The sequence below is a fragment of the Sus scrofa genome, chromosome 4 (genome assembly GCF_000003025.6).
Source record: "Sus scrofa isolate TJ Tabasco breed Duroc chromosome 4, Sscrofa11.1, whole genome shotgun sequence".
Lineage (NCBI taxonomy): Eukaryota > Metazoa > Chordata > Mammalia > Artiodactyla > Suidae > Sus > Sus scrofa.
In genome coordinates, this window is record NC_010446.5 from 37,702,181 (window position 1) to 37,721,493 (window position 19,313).

Consider the following 19,313-nt stretch of genomic DNA (forward strand, 5'->3'; position numbering starts at 1 on the left):
GGGTCCAATCCAAGCTGTTGCTGCCGGCCTACACCAGAGCCACAGCAACACCAGATCCGAGCTGCGTCTTCAACCCACACCACAGCTCAAGGCAATGCCGGATCCTCAACCCACTGAGCGAGGCCAGGGATCGAACCCACAACCTCATGGTTCCTAGTCGGATTCCTTTCCACTGCGCCATGACAGGAACTCCTAGAGTCAATATCTTGTAGTACCCTAAAATGGAAAAGAATCTGAAAAAAGAATATATGTACAGACATACACATGCACGGATGTATATATGTATGTGTGTATGTGTGTATATACATACACATGCACGGATGTGTGTATGTATACAGCTAAATCACTTTGCTATATACCTGAAATACTGTAAATCAACCATACTTTAATTTTTTTTTTTTTTTTTGTCTTTTTGTCTTTTTTTGCTGTTGTTGTTGTTGCTGCTATTTCTTGGGCCGCTCCCGCGGCATATGGAGGTTCCCAGGCTAGGGGTCGAATCGGAGCTATAGCCACCGGCCTAAGCCAGAGCCACAGCAATGCGGGATCCGAGCCGCGTCTGCAACCTACACCACAGCTCACGGCAACACCGGATCGTTAACCCACTGAGCAAGGGCAGGGACCGAACCCGCAACCTCATGGTTCCTAGTAGGATTCGTTAACCACTGCGCCACGATGGGAACTCCATATACTTTAATTTTTTAAGAAATTTTAATAAAAGAAATAAACTTAAAACCTCCAAGAAAGAAATGACATCATCAAAAATGTCAGGGAGTAAAGTATACCAAAATTGTGTCCCTCCAAAAAAGGTGATAAAAAAGCTGGCAAAGATATTCAAGAATCAACTTTTTCAGAACTCTAAAAAAGCCTGTAACAAACAGGGAAACACATAATCAAAATAATTAAAATTTTTTTAAAAAAATTTTTAAGCAGGCTCACTCTCAATGGGAAGAATGATCTCCGTGGTATTTTTATTTAACCATGCTATATCCCGTGGCCTCTAGCTCAGCAGTGGCACCAAACTGCCCATATTCCCAGTAAGAGGGATGCCAGGGGTTTTGGAGGTAACAGGGATGTACAAGAGATTTTCAGGGAGGTAAAAATATTCCACATGATATTCTCATGGTGGGTACATGTCATGTTTTTCAAAACCATGATATATATATCAGAGTGAATCCTAATGTAAACTATGGACTTTAGTTAATAATAATGTATCAGTACTAATATCAGCTCATCAATTGTGACAAATATACTACACTACTGCAAGATACTAGTAAGAAAGAACTGGCTGGGTGGAAGGGGATATATGGGAACTCTGTACTTAATGCTCATTTTTTTTTTTTTTTTGGCAAATCTAAGACTACTATAAAAATAAACTCTATCAGCTCTTTTTTTTTTTTAAGAGGTAACAGAAAACAAAACAGACCTTATTTACAAAAAATTGTGGTTGTTTGACCTATCTGGTGGCTACCCAGAGGACCAGCCGAAGGACTTCCTTTTTCTCTCAATTCAGAATTTTTCCAATACTAAAACAACTACACAGGGACATTTGTAGAAAACATTCACAGGCAAATGTATTGCATTAGTCCCTGCTGCCTCAGATAATGGATAAGAAAAGGGGTGAAAAAAGAGACTAAGCAAAGTCTTAGGAAGAAAGTCTGGGAAATACTGCTTTCAGGAATAAAAATGTTGAAAAGCTCTGACACTTTTCTGGGAATACAGAAGCCATACACATGCTCGGAGCTGTGTACTCACAGAGAAAAGACAAGAGAAAGGCCTTAAGCTCTCATTTCTGGCTGGACTTTCAGGGTCTATACAACAAGAACAGGAGGCAGAACCATAAACTGCATGGTTGAACTTTGAAGGAGTTTCTCACCAGAAACCATAGAGGTCACAAAGCAGTGGAATGAAATATTAAAAGTGCTGAAAGAAAGCACTGTCAATTAATAATTATAATTCTAACAGAACCATCCTTCAAAAATGAAATAGAAATCTCCCAAGAAAGGAAAGCTGAAGACCAAAAGGCTTCACTGGTGAATTCTATCAACATTTAAAGAAGAAAAAATACCAAACTTTTCAGATTTTTGAAAAAATTAGAAGAGGAGGAAACCTTGTCCAGTTTCTTCTACAATACCATGATTACCCTGCTACCACAGCCAGTCAAAGGCAACACAAGAAAACTACACACCGATATCCCTTGTGAACACAGATGCGAAAATCCTCAGTAAGGAGTTCCCATTTTGGTGCAGTGGAAACGAATCCAACTAGTATCTATGAGGATGCAGATTTGGTCCCTGGCCTCGATCAGTGGACTGGGAATCCGGCATTGCCATGAGCTGGGGTACAGGTCACAGATGCGGCTGGGATCCCACATTGCTGTGGCTGTGGTGTAGGCTGGCCACTATAGCTCTGATTCAACCCCTAGCCTGGGAACTTCCATAGTTCACAAGTGCGGCCCTAAAAAAAAAAAAATCCTCAGTAAAATACTAGCAAGTCAAATTTGGAAAAATATTAAAAGCATTACACCATGATAAGTGGAATTTATCCCAGATATAAAAGAGTGGCTCAAGAAACTCAATCAATGCAACACACTGTATTTATAGAATGAAAAGAAGAGAAAACATATTCATCTTAACTGACACAGAACCTGTCAAAATTCAATAATTGTCCATGTTATAGAGCACTCAACAAACTAAAAATAAAGGGACCTTCCTCAATATGATAGAGGATATTTACAAAAAACACAGAACTAACATCATACTTAGTGGTGAAGAACTAAAAGCTTTCTCTCCAAGATCAGCAAGAATTTTAAGGCATTCAGATTGTAATACACAAAAAAAGAAGTAAAATTATCACTACTCAACTACTCACAGGTGAGATGATCTAATACACTGAAAACCATGGAGAAAAAACACACCAACTATTAGAGCTAATAAACAAGTTCAACTAGGGCTAATAAACAAGTTCAACTAAGTTGCAAGATAAATGGTAACTATACAGAAATCAGTTTAATATCCACATTTACTTACAATAAACCATCGGAAAAGGAAATTAAGACAATTCGAAAAGAATAAAATATTTAGGGAAAATTTAACAAGGAAGTGTAAGATTCTACATTGAAAACTACAAAGCATTGTTGAAAGAAAATAAAGAAGTGATCTAAATAAATGTAAAGACATCCCATGGTTATGGACTGGAAAATTTAATACTGTGAAGATGACAATACTCTCCAAATTAATCTAGAGATTCAATACACTTTCTATCGAAATTCTGGCTATTTACTTTGGAAAAAACAAACTAATTCTAAAATTCATATGTATTTACAAGGAAACTTGATTGCAAAAACAATCCTGAAAAAGAACAAAGTTGGAAGACTAGGTCTTCCCAATTATAAAACTTAACTAAAAAGGTACAGTAATCAAACATACATATACATACAAATCAGTGCACTAGAACTGAGAGTCTAGAAATAAACCCATTCATCTATAATCAATGGACTTAGATAAGGGGTCAAGATAAATTGGTAGGGAATGAACAGGTTTTTAGGGTTTTGTTTTGTTTTTTTGCTTTTTAGGACTGCACTCATGGCATATGGAGGTTCCCAGCATAGGAGGGTTGAATCGGAGCTGTAGCTGCTGGCCTACACCACAGCAATGCAGGATCCTCAACTCATGGAGCAAGGCCATGGATTGAACCTACGACCTCATGGATGCTGGTCAGATTCGTTAACCACTGAGCCACAATGGGAACTCCATAAACAGTCTTTTTAACAAATGGTTTTGGAACTGGATATCCAAATACAAAACAATTGGATATCCAAATACAAATTAACTCAAAACTGATCAATAATCTAAAACCATAAAACTCTTAGAAGAAAATATAGGTGTAAATTTTTATGATCTCAGATTAAAGAACAGTTTCTGAAATGTGATACCAAAGCAAAGGCAAAAAATGGAAAAACAGATAAACTGGATCTCGTCAAAATTTAAAACTTTTACGTATCAAAGAATTCTATCCAGAAAGTAAAAAAAACAACACACAAATGGGAAAAAAAATCTGTAAATCAGGTAACTAGTAAGGGTCTAGTGTCTACAATATGCAAAGAACTTCTACAACTCAACAAAAAGATATACAGCCCAATTAAAAAATGAACATGAATAGTCATTTCTCCAAAGAAGATATACAAATGGCCATTAAGCACATGAAAAGATACTCAGCATCATTAGGGAAATGACAATCAATACCACAAAGAAATACCACTTCACATCTACTAGGTTCGACATAATAGGAGGAAAAAAAAAAAATGTTGGCAAGGATAGGGAGGAATTGGAACCCTCATAGGTTGGAGGCAGAAGTATACAATGGTACAGTCACTGTGTATAGCAATTTGGCAGATCATCAAAAAGGTAAACATAGCAATTATACTGTTGGGTATATACCCAAAAGAATTAAAAACATGTTCACATTAAAGCTCATCCACACATTTTCACAGCAGCATCATTAATAACCAAAAAGTACAATCAACCCAAAGTTACAACAATTGATGAATGGATAAACAAAATAAAATATATCCCTATAAAGTAATATCATTCAGCCATATAAAGGAATGAAGTACTGATACATGCTACTACATGCAGAAATCTTGAAAATATGCTAAGTAAAAGAAACCGGACAGAAAATGCCACATATTGTACAATTCTGTTTATATGAAATACATAATCAGGTTTTCTTTTTTGGAGTTTTGAAAATGCTCTGGAGTTAGACGGTGATGAAGACTGCACAACAATTTGAATATACTAAAACAGTTTAAAATAATTAAAACAATACATTTATGTGAATTTTATTTCAATTAAAATTTTAAAAATCTCCCTATGGTATTCAGAACTATACTCCTAAGAACAGTGGTCCCAGCAACTAACAACTGCCTCCCCTTACTCAAAAAACACAAAATAAAAACAAAACCCTAGGTTCACCAGTCACTCTTAATTAGCCTGTCATATAATTTAAACATACAGTTGCACATTAAGACATCTACAACCCTGTTCATACATTCTCAAATATATAAGCACAACATGTGGCTCTACCTAGATCATTCAATCCATAATTCTGGTCATATTTTGCTATAAAAATCCTAAGATTGTAATGAGCAGACAAGGAAATAAGTATGAACAAAACAAGATTCTTTAAACCAAGCAGATAAGATAGTAGAGATCATATGAGACAGGAGAAAAAAAACAAATAGGATCTGATTCACAAACTTACATTTCGTTATCATTACTGGTTCCTTTCGCTTATCCAATCACTTGTGATAGAATATGATAGAAGATATTATGAGAAAAAGAATGTGTGTGTGTGTATATATATATACACTTTGTTGTATAGCAGAAATAGACCAAACATTGTAAATCAACTCTACTTTAAGAAAAAAAATTCTTAAATGTACAGTTAATCTAGCTGCTCTGTCTTTAGCCAGATACTCTGTGGAATTTAGAAAGTCCTATGGTGTAGCAAAAGCAATGCTCTTATAACTATAGCCATAATTATTTATAAGGCAAAATTACAGTCAAGATTCTTTTTACAAGTGGGTCTTTACTATTTCATAAAAATTCGGCTACTGTATATGGTACTCTAACTTTCAAGACATCTTATATCACATAAAATGATTCCCAAATGGATAACATAGGCTTGAATAAAAACTTGAACATACGCAAATTCAAAAAGATTAATTTATTCTACATTTTAATAATGCCCAAGGGTAAGGGACAATTCTCTCCTTCAGGTTTAATTTAACATTAAAGGAAATAATTCACTTTGTACAAGAGCCAGGATTTGATAATAAGCAAGTAAATTATAGCATACATATAGAGCATGGTTTTGTGGTTTGTTTTATTTTCCAGCTATAACTTACTGCAAATAAAAGTACATTTTATTATGCTTCTGTTAAATACTCCAGTAGCATCTGATCTAAAATAAACCATTCAAAAATGATTTGGCAATAGACAGTAGATTATAGAATGTACCTGTTAGTGTAAAACTAGCTGTGAAGAGGGACTTTTTTCTCTTTTGTCTTTTGGCAACTTTGCAGTATTTCTAACAGGTTAACAAGTGTAAAAAATAATAAATGCCCATGTATCCAATTCATTAAACACAATTCATCAAACCATACAATCACACCATATTCGCTTCAGAAATTTTTAAACAAATCAATAACTATTACAACTTTAAGCTCATTAAAATGTCAATGAAAATGCACAATAAAAGTAAAATTTTCCTTGTGATTTATACCACTATAAATTTATTTAAACTGCTTAAAATAAATAAGCTCAATAGAATTCATACTAAAATTATCTAACAACTTCTGGATTTACCTCATGTTTTTGAAATACCACTAAAGCTACAATTTAATGGTTAAGTTGGTGAAAATAATTTATTTAACAAATGCCTATTTCACATATCCAGAAGTCCTAGTCTGCACATATGTTCATTTTACAGAATAGGTTTAAAAACTATCAATTCAAACATTACTCTCTAGGGAAAAATAAATCCTAATGTAACTAGTGGGATAAACAACTCATTAAAACTCAACTTGGACTAACTCCAGGATAAATTTAAGAAAAGAAACAAGCAGGTCTTGATTGTGAAGTAGCAAAGACTGAAAATGAATATGCCTTAATTAACAAACACTTTAAGAGAATCTGCCAGTACCAATTGCTGACAAATTACAACACAGAGCTGATAAAATTTTTGGACCTATGTGGCATTTCCATAAAGAAAATTCCTTCTAAATTTTAAATAAAAAACTTGGAAGTGATTCTTGCTACTCGATGCAAAGAAATTAACTTAAACAATCCAGTCACATTCATAGCAATACTATAAAATTTTTGCCATAGGTACACTTGAGGAACAACCATCCATTCTTCTAAAATCAACACACCTTATAGCAATTGAAAGACTATCCTCAGCAACAGCTGGATCTAAAGATTTATACAGAGTCCCCAAATGCAGAGTCTGAACCTAAAATAGGTTCCAAAAAATGTATTTTTGTTATTACTCATATCCTGTACAGTAAAATAAGATTAGATCATTTTTTCCAAAATAAAATGAGAATGACTAACTCAACTGAGAAATGAAAGCAGTTTAAAAACCAAAGAAATCTGTTCTGCACACAATGGCTCTCTAACTTACATGATCTATCAATACTCATGGAAAAGAAAAGGAAAATTTTTAACTAAAGCATAGGTTAAAACAAAAGGTTAAATCTCCTCTTTTTCCAGATCCCACTCCATTCCCCACAGATAAACACTTTTTATGAATACAGCATAGATACCTATAGACCTCCATCTATGGATTATATGTATTTATAGAGACATAATTTTAATGGATATATATACAGAAAAGTCCACAGCCTGCTTTTTAATGACTAAGCAACATATCTTAGTGATGAAGATCTTTCCACATCAGTACATATTCTTCCACATTGGTCTTTTTTTCTTTTTTTTTTTTTTTTTTGCTTTCTAGGGCCGCACCTGCAGCATATGGAGGTTTCCAGGCTAGGGGTCTAATCGGAGCTACAGCTGCAGGCCTACACCACAGCCACAGTAATGCCAGATTCGAGCCATGTCTGTGACCTACACCTCAACCCACAGCAATACCTGATCCTTAATACACTGAGCGAGGCCAGAGATTGAACCTGCATCCTTGTCGATACTAGTCAGGTTCGTTACCACTGAGACACAATAAGAAATCCAACATTGGTCTTTTTAATGTATGCTTGCTATTTTGCTGTTTGAATAAAGACTTATAGTGCAAGCAGCAGTGTATCACTGTATCACTTTCTCAACATCCCCACTGGCATTAATTGCTCTTTTTATTTAATTACTGTGATTTAAGCATTTGCAAATAGCTGTAAAATACAAATGACAGCCTATTTACGATATGGAAATATTTTACCTTTTTTCAAATTTCTGAAATATTATTTAAACTTAAATGGTAAATAACCGAGAAAATGAAAAGTAAAGTTCATCCATTACTAAAATAAAAATATAATGAATGCCTTGATTATTGTATATAAAGTTCCAAATCTTACAATGAACTAGATAGAGGTAAATACAAAAGGAGCAAAATGTTGTTTCATCATTAATCTCACCATCTCCCAGACAAGTAATTCAATGCAGACAATTTATCTATGTAAGTACAAATGTTTACTCAGGATAAAAAGAAAGAGCAAGTGTTTATGGAATATATCCTATACTTGTAATTAAAAACATTCAAATACTATTTCTCTTTGTCTTTTTAGAGCCACACCCATGGTATATGGAAGTTCCCAGGCTAGGAGTTGAATCATAGTTGTAGCCAACCTAAGGGATCCAAGCCCTGTCTTTGAGCTACACCACAGCTCACAGCAAGACCAGAGCCTTAACACACTGACCAAGGCCAGGGATGGAACCTGCATCCTCATGGATACTAATCAGATTTGTTTCTGCTGAGCCATGACGGAAGCTCCTCAAATATTATATTCAGGATTCTGATTAGGAAAAACCACTAAAATTTTAGTTCAATTTCAGTAATTAATTAAAGTCATTAGTTTCTGCTTTGGCTAAGAGTATATTTTACAGATGTTAAGCAAAAAAAAAAAAAAAAAAAAAAAGACAGACTTGGTTCTCAAAGAACATACAATCTAAATATCAATTAGATAACCAAAAAACACTAAAATCACTGAAGAAATTACCAATTGCATTTACTTGTGCTTTCCATAGTTTTAAGGTTTTGAAGGTAAATATCCTCCATAGGAAAAAAAAAATGGTCCTTATGGAACTTAAAGCAAAAAAAAAAGGAAAAGGCTATTAATAATTACATAAACCAGGGTAAAATCACTTCTATGAAAAGTAGTGAAAAGCAGGAAAAAATATCTCATGAAAGAATATATTAGGGAAATGTGATCTAGTCAGAGAAAATATCAATTGGGCCAATATCTGAGGAGTGAGTAAAAATTATTTAGGCTATTGACTAATGAGACAAGGGTGAAAGACTTGACTAAAAAAAAAGACACACTGAAAAAAGGCAAGAAGGTGGGAGATCATAGAGAGGAAGGAAGATACTCAGATGAATCTAGACAGCTAAGAAGGGGCCAGAATATGGAGGACATCACAGAATATTTTAAAATTTTTATTCCTTTTTTTCCTTTTTCTTTCTTTCTTTTTTTTTTTTTTTTTTAGGGCCACACCAGCAGCATATGGAAGTTCCCAGACTAGGGGTAGAACTGGAGCTATAGCTGCCGGCCTACACCACAACCACGGCAGCATGGGATCCGAGCCACATGTGCGACCTACATCACAGCTCACAGCAACAGCAGATCCTTAGCCCACTAAGCAAGGCCAGGGATTGAACCCGCATCCTCATGGATGCTAGTTGGGCTCATTAAAGGTTGAGCCATGAAGGGAACTCCCTAAAAATTTTATTCTTTACCATAAAAACTATGAGAAACAAAGTATTTTAGGCAGGAGAAGGACATGATTAGAACCATCCTCCAAAAACAAATCAGCCACAGAAACCTGGCTTCAGATATATGAGTTAGCTAGCAATTAAGAACACCTCTCTGTGGAGTTCTCTTATGGCACGGCAAGTTAAGGATCCAGTGTTGTCACTGCAGTGGCCTGGGTCACTGCTATGGCATGGATTCAATGCTTACTCTGGGAATTCCAAAAACAAATCAATATAATTTTTAAAAAATCAATAAAATAAAATTTAAAAAAGAACACCTCTCTAAAAACTTCAAGAAAGAAAAAGCAAAGACCATGTTTTATTCATATTGGATCCAAAGCATATGACACAACAGTTCCCACATGACAAGTGCCAAAAAATTATTTTTAAAGCAAATGACTCGTTAACCAGATGAAATTTAAAATGTGCTAAGTATTAACAGATTCATCTAGGAAACTGAAAATATTTTCAAAGTTATAAATTATAATGAAGAATAAAATCAAAGCTATTATTAAAAACTTGCTAATCGCTACTAACATGCTATTGGTTCCATCACCAACTGAACCAGACCTCTAGAACATTTAGAACGAGTGATTTCATCTCTCTTGATCCACAGTATCACCCTCCCTAAGGCTCCATTTCCGTGTCTGTAAAAGAGATAATACCTAACTTATCTATTTCAAAGGTCAGTTCTGAGGGGATTTCAAATCCCATATGTATTGTAATTAGTTAAGTACAAAATGCTATACAATTATGATTGTGTATTATGATGCTGTTCCTAGAGATTTTCTTCTGCCACTAAATACGCACTGTATGATCTCTGGAACACGAGGACCTATTTGTTCCTAAGTTTCTAGTGTATAAAAAAAGATTAAATCATCAAACACAGTTAAGAAATAAGTTTACAGGCAACGATTAAAAACTAAATTCAGATATCACTTATATCTGGAATCTAATATATGGCACAAATAAACCTTTCCACAGAAAATAAACCCATGGACTTGGAGAAATAGACGTGTCGTTGCCAAGGGAGAAAGAGAGGGAGTGGGATGGACTGGGAATCTGGGGTTAATAGATGCAGACTATTTCATTTGGAATGGATAAGCAATGAGATCCTGCCGTATAGCACTGGGAACTGTATCTAGTCACTTGTGATGGAGCATGATGGAGGATAATGTGAGAAAAAGAATGTATATGTGTATGTGTGACTGGGTCACTTTGCTGTACAGTAGAAAATTGACAGAACACTGTAAACCAACTATAATGGAAAAAATTAAAATCATTTCAAATAAAAAAACTAAATTCAGTGATTTGTAACCAAGATATTGCTCTTTTAATAAACATACTAACAACTTAGAATTCTTTTAATTATACTCTTAAGTTTCAGTTCCAAAAATATAATAAAACACATAAATATTTAAAAGATACGTGACAAGAATAAGATGTTGTCACTGAATACACTGACACTGAAACAGAATAAAATGTTTCCTGCTGTTTTATATAGATAAAACCAAATACTGACAAAAGGCCAATATTATTCTTTTCATGGCAAGAGATACAGGTCTTATAATAATATACTCTAATACCCAAAAATCAAATCTAAAGGCAATAATCTAAGAAGGAATTATAAGTGTTCATTTGTCTACCACCAAACAATTTTACCAAGTTTAAAACTTTTAACAAGGGAAATAGATGGATCATAATTCCATATATAACTTCACACCTAACTGATCATCAAATTGCATGCAGAAAATTCCAAATTTTTCAAAAGTAAAGTCAAAGAAAACCTTCCGTTCTCATTGGACCAATACTTTCTGGTTATTAACATACGCTGCATGCTGTTCAAGCCCTTACTGAAAAAAAAATCCAACAGGAAAACCTAACTGGTACAAAGATTAATGCTATTTACTTTTAGTTGTATTTTTCATGTCTTTTAAATTGCATACACAAACACACTCATTTAAAAACTATAAAAGTAAGTATTTTTCTACAGGTTATTTATTTAAACACATTAAAAAAATCAGAACCTAAACATGACAAAAAAAATTGGTAGATCTATAGCATATATAAAAATTGGTCTTTAAAGGAAATGAATGCATTGATATTATAAATAAATGTACTTTTTTAGTAATATATAAAAGTATTAGTAATACAATTGACAATATTTATAGTATCATAATTGAATTTTTTACCTACAATATGGCAAAGTGTTGAAAGTAACCAAACTAAATCCCAAACCAAGATAAGCAGAGACTTTACAAGTATTAAGAAAGAGACAAACAGAATTTCCGATGATAACATGTTCTGAACCAATTATGTTAATGGTTAAATTTAAGATTCTGGGCTGTTATTCATATAATTATGAAAAGTGTTTTCAAGAAATGTAAATTCAATCACTCAATCAAGAAATGTAAATATAAATATATAGGGATTTATAAAATTTTTCTTTCTGATATGAAAAGCTTATTTCAAAATGACTTCAAATGCAAAATAGGTAAAAGTTTCAACTTTATACAAATATAAGGCTGTAAATAAATTAATCTAATTCAGTAAAATGTATAGAACATTAGTAAAATAATTTAATTTTAAATTAAAATCTTTTTTGAGCTAGACTATGCCTGTTGTCATAAAACACATTAGAGTCCTATGACATCTCACATGTTAAAATTACATTTCTGTTTTCCTATTTTTATTATTCTTTTTAAGCTCTTTTTAAAAAATTACCTAAGCAAAAGATGCTCGATGAAACAAAATGAAAATATGTGAAGATGTGTATATAAAATCTAGCTACAAAATCCTTTATTATGCAACCTAAAATGCTATGTGCCTCAGTCTCCGGCAGCTGGGTGGGCTAAAGAAATCCCAGAAGCCTTAGTGAAGAGAGTCAGTTGCCTGATTGGTTTGAGTGAAGGAAGAACAACAAACAAAGCAACAACAGTGGGTTGCTAACTAACAAACTACAAGCCAGTCATCCCCTGGTTGTCTTACAATTGGGGGACTGAAATAGGCATTACCTTTACCTGCCCTCACTGAAAGCTGACAAACTCTAAGCAGAGAGAAAGGAACTAAAGGCAAGAGAGAAATTTTGAGGGTAAAAGAAATGTTCTACATCCCGATTTTGATGGTGGCTACATGACTATTTACATCTGTCAGATGGAGTATGATAATGTGAGAAAAAAGAATGTATACATGTATGTGTGACTGTATGTGCAGTAGAATATTGACAGAACACTGTAAATCAGCTACAATAGAAAAAATAAAATTATAAAAATAAAATGTTAAGACAAAAAAATCACTAAATTGTCACATAAAATTGTTAAAATTTTGTATTTAAATTTCATTTAAAATGAAAATAACGTTACTGAAAAGTGGTATAATTCATACCATAAACCATTAAAGAGAATTTATAAACCACATTCTGTACAGCTCTAAAGTATTTTGAAAGCTTGCTACAGTTGTATATTCTTTTTAGGTATAGCCAGACCTCCAAGTATTTTTGCAGTTTTTTTAAATTATTCACAGGGATTTTACGTGAATAATAGAATAAGAATACACTGAGAAATAAATTATTAAAAGTATTCTTTCTTCCTGAAATATTACTCCTCCCCAGAAGCAGTTAATAGAAAGAACATCATGAAAGTACAAAAAACAAACTAGTATCCAGAAATATAAACTCCAAAAGCACCCATCTACCTGTATATTCACATTTAAGAGAATGAATAAAAATTGAAGATATTCAAGAATGGTACATTTAACTTATATTTTTCTTTAGATGTTATAATCTAAAAGAATATTTCTTTAGAATATTAGGGCTTCAGTTATTTAAAAAAATTCAAGAGGTACAAAAAAAAGAAATTGAGTTTATCTTTTCTACCTCAGACATTAATAAGATTGAATATACTTGTTCTTTTTCTGTCATTCTCAAAATATATGTTAACTTTTAAATATTTATAAAATTAAATCTTAATTAGGCTCATTTTAGTTAACATTTATTGAAAATCAACTATATGCTAGGTCCTGAGCATAAATGTAAATATAAAAAAATATAATTAGTCAAGATGCAAAAATGATAAAGTCCCTATAATGACACGGCTAGGCATTTTCAAAGTTAGTTAACTTACCAAAGCTTAAAAAAAAACAAAAAACAAAAACACCTACTACCAGCTATTCAAATCCCTGAAAAAGACAGACAAGTCTGATTGCAGAGTTAAATTCTATATTTATATGAGTCTTAATACCAATAATCATAGAGCAAGATGGGGTCTATTTTTTTAAGTAGGAATCCAAACACCATTCCCCCTTCTTTAATTTCTATATTTTAAAAGCTCATGTCTATTTGAGGTTGAAGAAGGGGTTATGACACAAAAGGTTATGCTTAGAACATCCGAAGTCACAGATACAGCAGCAACTTTAACAAGGTTTTGAAACCCTGGAATTTAAACATCTCTTGGTATTAGTAAGGTTAGTTATTTTTAATACTGAATACATTTTATTTGGGTAAAGAAAACCACATAAAGATATAGAATAAAAGACAAGTCAGCTCCTGACACTTGTTGTGTCAAGAATGATCTTCAAAAATATCATGCTAAGTGAAAGAAGCCAGATACAGCATACCACATATTGTATTATTCTATTTATATGACAGAAAAGATAAATATATGGAGAAAGAAGGTAAATCAGTGATTACCTAGGGCTGGAGCTGGAGATTCAATGTAAATGAGTATGAGGGATCTTATTGGAGGGATGAAAATGTTCTAATACTTATTTATATTAACAGTTGTACCACTCAGCAAAGTTACTAGAAATCACTAAACTTCATTGAACTGTATATCTGAAAAGAGTCAATTTTATGCTATATAAAGTATGCCTCGGTAAAACTATTTTTAACATAAATAAAAGTTAGCAAAGTTATTTCTATAAAAGAATGTCTAAGGATGCCAACTTAACCCCTACTTGCGATATACGCATCAATGGCGGAAGGAACCATTAATTTTAAGTCTGGATTCAAACAGACATAAAACTGAATCATATCTTCACCATTTACTAGTGTATAAGCATTAATGAGTTAAGACAAAGATATGTATAAAATGTGTATAATAGTATCTCTCTCATAAGGTTAATCTGAAGATTAAAGAGATAATATACATAAAGACTCTTAGCTCTGCTCCTGGCACACATATGCTATTATTAATAATAATATTAATTCTGTATCAATAAAACTTTCCTCATAAGTTTCTCACATAGACACATAGGCTGAAAAATAACTCTACCCATGAGTTTTTTATTATAAATTATATGCAAATTAGAAATATAAGTATTTCTCAGTGGATATAAAAAGTAACTATGAGCATGAGCTGTGATTATGAAGCAATAACACATTCTGAAAGTTCTGCCCCAAAAATTAATCACAGTAATTTAAAATCAAAGAATATATCTTCACATAAACACATATATTTTAAAACTTCATAATAAAAAAATCTTTTAATTAGAAAGCTATTTCAGATTTTTGAGATGTGTTCACTCTATACATTATAATGTAGAAAAGTCGGTATTAAGAGTAAGCCAGTGTGTCATTTAAAATAGGTATATTTAAAATAGTCTTGCCCTAATATAATGGTGATTGCATAACGGTTGAGAAATCAAATTTTTAGAAAAGCTTACATTAAGTCCAGAATTATCAAGTACACTCTACAAATCATTCAGCAATAACTGAAGAATGTTTTGAAGAAGGTGGAAAATAAAAGCAATCACAGGTTTATTTATTCACTGAGTTTTCACTTGTCTGTAAGAACCTATACTTCAGTTTCAATCACTACTAACTGCTCTACTACTAATTAGATGATTTTCAGTTCAGACATGAGTCAATAAAAATTAGACAGAAAAACATTGACTAATTTTAAAATATCATGCAATTAAAAACTATGCAGGCATCTCCTCCCAAGCCCCAAAACAGAAAAAAGGAAAGTTTTATAATTAGATTTCAAAAGACAATATAAACTGCCTCTTAAAGTAGCTTTTGCCTCTTTAAAATTCCCTTAATTGAATGAGTATTCTCTGCTGCCATGAGGGGAAGTACCTTGCCTATTTTGTTTACTGGTGCATCTCTAGCCAGGCCCCTGAAGAGTGTACAGCATACAGTGAGCATTCACCACCTACCTGTGAAAGAGATCTGAATGAATGAACAAAGAACAATCTCAAGTGTGCAAAAAGGCAGACAAATATAGTGGGAAAATTCACTGGAGTTAGAAAAAATTTTGGAACGGATTGGGGAACATTTCTTCAAAACTTGAAGAAAACATGTTTCCTCTCTATTCTGCCAGCCTTCCCTGCTTTAATCATCCCAATAAAGACACAAAAGAAGAATTAAGCATTAAAAGTTGGTAGAAAACAAAAAGAGTATGAGCAAAACAAAGAAAGGTTCTTAGAAAAATACACAAGAAAATGCTTGATTTATGAGGAAAAGATGGTTGTGCTAACAAAGCAGGGCAAATCACCCAACACAGAATCCTATAGGATGGAAGATTAAGTTACATCGTGCACAGAGCATCCAGCATGAGTCCACTGTTGTATGCCTGACCGGAGATTACAGCTCATATAAAAATATAGCACCTTAGCACACAATACAGTGACACCTAACCATTTGCTACAAGGTGAGTTATTAAAGAAAAGGGAAAAAAATAGCAAGTTTTATAAATCAAAAGAGAAAACTATAATGAAAACAGTTTGTACTATGAACTTTCCAAATCAAATTTACCATATGATATAATGGAGAAATTGATAAAGATGGGATATTTTCATTGTGATCATGCTTAATCATCTCTAATGTGTAGGCTAATGAGACAAAATAAAGCACATATATTTGACTTCTTTTAAGCCTATAAAATTTGGCTTATCTCATCCTTAGGGTCTCACAAAATAGCACATTCTTATGTGCCCAATCTAAAATTTTAGGGGGACAAAAAAGAGCATTTTCTAATGAAATTGAAATTTCAGGTGCAAAGTGAATGCATGAATTGAGCCAAAGACAAACGAAGATTGCTATATGTCTCACTTCAAAACTTCCCTAGGCTTCTTTAAAAGATCTATAAATGTTTAAGAACTGCAGAGCCATTTGATTGGAATAAGTTCCCAGATGCCATTCACATAATTTTAATGAGTTTGAATCTTACTTTGATGAAGAAATCACCCTTTGATTCATCTACCTTTGAAGTGGAAACATTTATCAGCAATGTATGTCAGTTTCAAAAGGATGTGACAGAGTTAAAAAGCAAATAATGCTGGATTTTTTACTAACATATTAATCTCAATCTGTCCTGAAATGTTTAGCTATGTGACCATACATAGAACAGTGCTTACATCTGCTTGGATTTGTTAAAATATATTCTTTATCATCAGATTGTTAAAAATCAAGTTAATATCTATCACTGGAGAGATAATCTTTCATCAGAATGATAAATGCCTTGGCTGAATAGATTTATCATTTAATAATAACTCAAAAGAGCTATATTTCAATATTCGATTTTAAACTGAATCTCAACGAGCACTAGGCCTATGGTAGTATTTTTTTAATGAATAATACAAAAATAATGGATTCCTTTAGTAGTACCTAGTTTTTTAAAAAAGTTTCCAACAATTAATAAATACTATTGCTAAAAAACAAAAAGGTGATGAAGCCAATATGATATGGATTTCAACACATGACAGATAATAAGTATGTCAACCCAGAATGGTAACAGTGAGGTGTTTAAAATTCATGCTAAAAATGGATACTAAGATCCCATACTTCCCAGTGTTTCTAAAACCTTCTGCGTCCTCCTGAAGTCTATTCTGAATAAAAGAAAGTAGAGTCATTTCATTTAATTGATTGTTCATTTTTTTTAATTTTGGTTCTGTTTTATAGTACTGAATGTGTCTATAATATATGACTTATATAAAGTCTGTATGTCAAGCACTATATCTAACTTTTGAAGATCCAAAAAGAAATGTATCTTTAAAACATATCTGGAATAAGAAGGAAATTATACAGAAAAGTATCTCCCTATGCCACAGAAAGTTGGAAAATCATTCTGCTAATTAACAACCTATTATAAGTAAGCCACCTCACAAATGGGAAAAGCATAAAATACTGTGAAGATAAACTTGTAAACAACCCGAAGAATTCTAACAAATTCACCTCTTTCTTCTCTTCCCCAAATCAAGTAGACTTATTCCAGATATATACATTATCACTTTTTACTCACTTAAAATGTACCAATTCTTAAGAAAAATTGTCAACTCTAAGATATCTACTCACAATAGCCAAGACATGGAAACAACCTAAATGTCCACCATTAGATGAATGGATTAAGATGTGGTACATATATACAATGGAATACTACTCAGCCTTAAAAGAATGAAATCATGCCATCTGTAGCAACATGGATACAACAGAGATTACCAGACTAAGTAAATGAGAGAAAGACAAACACTGTACGATACCACTTATATGTGGAATCTAAAACAGGGCACAAATGAACCTATATAAAAAACAGAAATAGACTCACAGACATAGAGAACAGACTTTCAAAGTGGGAGGGGTGAGGGGGTGAGATGGTCTGAGAGTTTAGGGTTAGCAGATGCAAACTATTACATTTAGAATGGATAAGCAATGAGGTCCTACTATATAGGACAGGGAACTATATCCAGTATCTTGGGATAGATCATGATGGACAATAATATAAGAAAAGGAATGTGCATATACATATGACTGGATCACTCTGCTATACAGCAGAAAGTGGCACAACAGTGTAAATCAACTACACTTTAAAAAAAAAAATGTAAAAGATAACATTTCAAACAAAAAGCATATGATAGAAAGGAGATAAACTCAGCTTCTAGCTTTAGAATTAAAGTAGACAGACTTAACATTAAAAAGCAATGCACTCAGAATTAGATCAAAAACTTATAAATCATATATATAATAGGGAATTAATATACTGAATATTTAAGGTATACCTACAACTCAACAATAAAAACAATAACAATTTAAAAATGGGCAAAGGACTTGAATACATATTTCCCCAAAGACAATATAATGGCCAATAAGCACTTGAAAAGATAGAGGGAGGTAGGGGGTTGGGTGAAACAAGTAAAAGAGATTAAGAGGTATGAACATCCAGTTACAAAATAAATAAGGTATAGGGATGCAATAAACAGTATAAGGTATATAATTAATAACAACATAAAAACTTTACATGGTAATGGATGGTTGACTATCATGATCATTTCATAATTTCAGTGTTGAATCACTGTGTTGTATACCTGAAACTAACATAATATTGTATGTTAAACTATACCTCCAAAAAAATCACTAAGTATTAGAGAAATGCAAGTCAAAACCACAGTGATATATAATTTCATATTCAATAGGATGGCTACTTTCAAAAAATAGAAAATAACAAGAGTTGGTAAAGATGTGGAGAAACTGAAGCCCTTTTTCATTGTTGATGGGAAGGATGACGCAGCGGTTGTGAAAAGTAGAATAGCAATTTCTCAAAAAATTAAAGATAGAATTACCATATGATCTAGCAATTCAATTTCTAAGTATAAGGGACCCAAACAGACTATTTGTACACCCATGTTCATACAGCATTAATCACAGTAGCTAAAAGGTAGAAATAACCCAAATGTCAACTGACGGCATGAACTGATAAACAAAATGTGCTATTTTCATACAACAGAATATTAAATTACCTTAAAAAGGAATGAAAAAGAAGGAAGGGAGGGAGGAAGGGGAAGAAATTCTGATAAATGCTCCAGCATGGATGAATCTCGAAAACTTTATGCTACGTAAAATA

At 32.8% G+C, this 19,313-nt stretch overlaps 1 protein-coding gene across 16 annotated transcripts in view; it reads right to left on the reverse strand.

Annotated features, from left to right (window-relative positions):
• VPS13B (vacuolar protein sorting 13 homolog B) overlaps positions 1-19,313 on the reverse strand; it is a 735,231-nt gene that overhangs the window by 616,252 nt on the left and 99,666 nt on the right. The window contains exon 17 of one of the 16 annotated variants that reach the window (XR_002343695.1): positions 15,554-15,633. The exons of the other annotated variants lie outside the window; for them this stretch is intronic. The gene's annotated coding sequence lies outside the window, so the exon portion shown is untranslated. The remainder of the gene's footprint in view (positions 1-15,553; positions 15,634-19,313) is intronic. 16 annotated transcript variants of the gene reach the window in all.